We start from the raw sequence: 5421 nt of genomic DNA, 5'->3' as shown, positions 1-5421 counted from the left end.
AAAATGACATTCCATAAGCAAATTCAATATCTAAAGGAGAAAGCAAAGTCACGAATAAATATAATGAGAGCAATCACAGGGCCCCGTCTAGGAGCGGGACACAGAGTGTTGAGAATGTTTTACATACACGCCGTTCGTTCCCTGGTTGATTATGCAGCGCCTGCCTTACTCACTCTTTCTCCTGGTCAGTGGGCAAACGTTGAGGTTCTTCAAAATGATGCATTGCGGGTCATAACAGGTGCTCCCAGATGGACTAAAATCCTGAACCTAAGACTAGAGACAAAGCTAACGTCGATTGAAATAAGGGTAAAGGGGATTGCTGCGTGCATGCTGGCCAAGATATTGACTAGACCTAGAATCAGTTCACTTAAAGATATGATCACTGGAACACTAACTCTGGACAGAAGAGTCCCCAATGGCAACAGGTGGACCCATTGTGCGATAAACGCCATCGATACATTCGATATGGCAAACACAGTCACTGAGAGGGGTGTCGACGACATACATGCAGACTTTGTTATACAAGCCCCTTGGGAATCTCTGCCAGCAGACTTTCAGATTATGGCTCTTGACGGGAAGAAGAACCAGACACATCCTCATCTGCTCCGTCACTTTGCACAGATGCATATAGAAGCAAACATGGCATCCGACAGCTTCACTTACTTCACGGATGGGTCAGTAGACCAGCAGGGACAAGAAACCGGAGCTGCAGTTAAAGCAGGAAACTCTGTATATAGTTGGAGGCTCTCAAATGGGTGTTCGACTTTACAAACAGAGATGCTAGCCATTCAAAAGGCTTTGGAACATGCTCTTGCTGAACACCGACAACATGTTATCGTCCATACAGATTCGAGAACCGCCATTGAAACCTTGCAACAGGAACACCTATGTGATAACATCCATCTGATCACCAATGTCTTATCATTCATGCACACACTCAAACGACAAGGCCGACGGGTACTTATCAACTGGGTGCCAAGTCATGTGGGACTATTAGGTAATGACATTGCAGACGAAGCTGCAAAACTTGCTACTAAGAGGAGGAATGTAGACATTTACATACCACAGAGTCTCTCCCAGATGAAGAAAGTGATTCGAAACAGAGCAATGCGAAAGATGTACAGTGACCACAACACAGCAGTTGCAACATCAGGATCTGCGGGTTGGTACAAGAATTCAACCAACTACGAACCACTTAGTTTGATGAAAGGGGGCAGTAGAACAACAGAAGTGCACTTACATCGCATCAGGCTTGGATACCCATGTGCATGGGAAATAGGCTTACGGGTTCCGGAAGGTGAGAGGAAATGTCAACACTGTGGAGAAATGCCCGACAGACACTGGAACATTATCTAACACAGTGCACAGTTACAAACCCGTTAAGATTTCACCTTCGCTTCAACAGAGCAGAGGAAGTTGTTAAACACATATGGCAACATCTTACTGAAGCGACCATACGAGTCATACATACTCATCCTCCGCCCAAGTAAAACAGAAACAAGCATCACTTAGTGGGCCAGCCAGAGGCTTAGGGCCCGCGCAGGATTATCCCTGCTAAAAAAAAAGAAAAAAAAAAAAGTTGATAGTGTTCTCGTCTGCCGACAGATGGCATCAGCTGTATTGTTATTATTTTAATAATATTATTACATCAATAATAATGTATTATTATTACTTTAAACACTGAGCTATACGTCTGGTAGCTTATAATAAGGTTTTATACCATGCTGGTACTAGGTAACTAGAATTCTGCAATTACTATTTTTTTATCTACTGTTGAGGATATGTAAGACAAATGTAAGGTTTTGAGGCTAAGTAACGATGATAGTTACAAGATACGAGCCAGATGGTGTTGAGATTGCAAAAGGGATTATGATAAGAACTTAAGCCAAAAAATCAATGCATAAATGTTCGCAAATATGAGGCTGGGATTTATTTCTCGAAAAGTTAGCAATAAAATACGCTTTCTAGTTCTTTTTTTTTTAATTAAGACCAGGGATTCTGTCTAACGAAGCTGCAAGCTAAAACACCGTTATCCTATAATATTCACCTGTAGCTTGACCCTAAATACTCGTTTATTAAACGAATTTATTGTTAGAGTTCATTAGGAATCATATTTGTTGAAGGCAAGAGTTTCCAACAAATACCTTTTTGTGATTGGCTGTTGTGGGGAATGCCAACGCTTATATGAATAAAATGCAAAATAAGAAATACGTCCTTTTGCTCAATAACCTTGGTATTGTTGTACAAAAGAACAACAATTTCTGTTTTACGCAAGACAGAAATTTCCATCTAACTGAATAATGTAGACCAATAAGAGGACGGAGGCATATTTTATCGCCGATATTATTTGTGTGAGGCAACACCCTCTGATGACGTCACAAGTTAGGTAGCCAGTAAGCCCATGTTTCTGTAACACTCGTTACATCCTGCAGTATTTAATTATCACTATGTTAATACTTTTAAATACTTAACATTTCACTTTTAAAGTAGATTAAAGTTGAAGCAGAATGTCATAAGCAAGGATGGTGTGCTGAATAAAGATGATTTATTAAGTGGATGGAGCCTTTAGCTGATCCCTTCCTGTGATTGGCTGTTGCGTGAATGTCAACAAAGAATATCTACCAATGATATGCCATTTATTATGCACCCCATACCATCTGTGGGCGGAGCTAGGAACCTCCTACCCGAGCACAACAACCCAACTTATGGGTTGCTGTTTGGCTATTTATAGTGCGTTGGAAAAAAACTAGATGGCGTTAGTTGTATTTTGTGGGGTAATTTGTTATAGGTGTAATTTGATGTCAACAGATGGCGTAAGCTGTATCTTATGGCCACTGTTGACCAGCCAGTTGATAGTGTTCTCGTCTGCCGACAGATGGCATCAGCTGTGTTATTATTACTTCTGAATTCCCTTTTAAACACTGATCTACAAATCCCTTGGCTTATGATAAGGTTTTATACCATTTATGATAAGTATTAGATAACTGGAGTTCCGCAATTACTTTTATTTATCAACTGTTCAGGATATCATCATATCACGTCTGGTAAGGACGTACTGCTCTCGATTGGTGAAGATAAGCCACCCAAGAGGTGGCACGGGCATGAATAGCCCGTAAATACTGCTTTCGTAATATTATTATTTGGGTGGGGAAACTATCAAGTGAAAGCGCCAAGCCATTACAACTATGTAGCACTCGTAAGGGATCAGGATACAGATTTGGGATGGAACGGGGGAAAGGAATGGTGCCCAACCTCTTGGGCGGTCGGGGATTGAACGCGGAACTGTAGGAAACGAGACCGTCGTCACTCTACCGTCCAGCCCAAGTGGTTAAGCGTAATATTATTAAAACAACAATTTATGCATATAATAACAGCATTTCACACTAAAAATACTTGGATATATCGAAATTTGGTAGTGAATTCCAATCTAGGAATCTCCTATGACTAAACTGTACTTTTTAATCATTTTTATGTACTTACTACTTATTATTAAATTATTAAGTACTTACTATAATAATTAAATAAATTATTTTATTTAATATATAAAATAATAGGTAATAATAAATCATTGTGTAGGGGGACAGGCAGCCAGTGTATATATACATGTTAGGCTTATACCAAGGTGCCACAAAGGTGCCACAGAGGTGCCAAATTAAAGACTGGGAGCTGCCGGGGCGGGCCCAAGGGCTGCTGGCGGCCCTGGCCAGGCTGAACTTCCGCGCCCTTATAATCACCATTGTTTAATAATCTTCACAGGGAGAAACAACTGTAAATATAGGAATAGTTTATTACAACATACAAGGTAAAGAGCTCGGAAACTAAGGAAATAAAGCTGCCGAAAAAACATTAAAGTCCATTTCAAGTTCAGGTATGATTATTGTCGGTTCATTCATGCTAGGCTTGTAGTTACACAACTTGAGCTTGTAAAAGCACCTTCATCACCTTCAGTGATTAAGTGCTTAATTGCACACTAGTTTCTTTATCAGCTATATCACCCTGTCAGAGTATATGAGACAGATGTATGTGAATGCATGTGTGTGTATATATGTATGGATATAAAGTATATATGGAAGCTGATCAGAATTACATTTCACCTTTGTGAATGTACATTAATGACACTATGTAAAAGACACATCAAACACTTTATGTAGGGCATACGTAAATCTGTGTATCTATGTATTTACGTATGTAGGTTAGCTTAGCATTTTAAAAGCACCGAATCACCTTCTGTGGTCGAGTGTTCAATAAACCCTTGAACTCTATGTTTAACACTTCTCTAAGCCTGTCCATGGAGGACAGAAGAAAATGTATATATGCTGGTTAGCATTGTAAATGTGTGGCCACGTCTGTGGTAGAAAATAATAATAAAAAAAAAAAAAAGTTACACAACTGGTCGGGGTCCGCTTACACAACTGGTCGGGGTCCGCTTACACAACTGGTCGGGGTCCGCTTACACAACTGGTCGGGGTCCGCTTACACAACTGGTCGGGGTCCGCTTACACAACTGGTCGGAGTTCGGGGTGCATAATAAACCAGCGTTCACTGGTTAAATAGGGGATGCTTAATGAACTATCAATATTATATATATATATATATATATATATATATATATATATATATATATATATATATATATATACTGTATATATATATATATATATATATATATATATATATATATATATGTCGTACCTAGTAGCCAGAACGCACGTTTTGGCCTACTATTCAAGGCCCGATTTGCCTAATAAGCCAAGTTTTCCTGAATTAATATATATTCTCTAATTTTTTATTTATGAAATGATAAATCTACCCTTTTCATTATGTATGAGGTCAATTTTTCTTTATTGGAGTTAAAATTAACGTAGATATTTGACCGAACCTAACCAACCCTACCTAACCTAACCTAACCTATCTTAATAGGTTAGGTTACGTTAGGTAGCCGAAAAAGTTAGGTTAGGTTAGGTTAGGTAGGTTAGGTAGTCGAAAAAACATTATTTCATGAAAACTTGGCTTATTAGGCAAATCGGGCCTTGCATAGTAGGCTGAGAAGTGCGTTCTGGCTACTAGGTACGACATATATATATATATATATATATATATATATATACATATGTCGTACCTAATAGCCAGAACGCACTTCTCAGCCTACTATGCAAGGCCCGATTTGCCTAATAAGCCAAGTTTTCATGAATTAATTGTTTTTCGACTACCTAACCTACCTAACCTAACCTAACCTACCTTTTTCGGCAACCTAACCCAACCTAACCTATGAAGATAGGTTAGGTTAGGTTAGGTAGGGTTGGTTAGGTTCGGTCATATATCTACGTTAATTTTAACTACAATAAAAAAAAATTGACCTCATACATAATGAAATGGGTAGATTTATCATTTCATAAGAAAAAAATTAGAGAAAATATATTA

This window comes from Procambarus clarkii, chromosome 69, assembly GCF_040958095.1.
Source record: "Procambarus clarkii isolate CNS0578487 chromosome 69, FALCON_Pclarkii_2.0, whole genome shotgun sequence".
Taxonomy (NCBI): domain Eukaryota; kingdom Metazoa; phylum Arthropoda; class Malacostraca; order Decapoda; family Cambaridae; genus Procambarus; species Procambarus clarkii.
The sequence above is the reverse complement of the archived record's forward strand: the minus strand, read 5'-3'. Positions refer to the sequence as shown.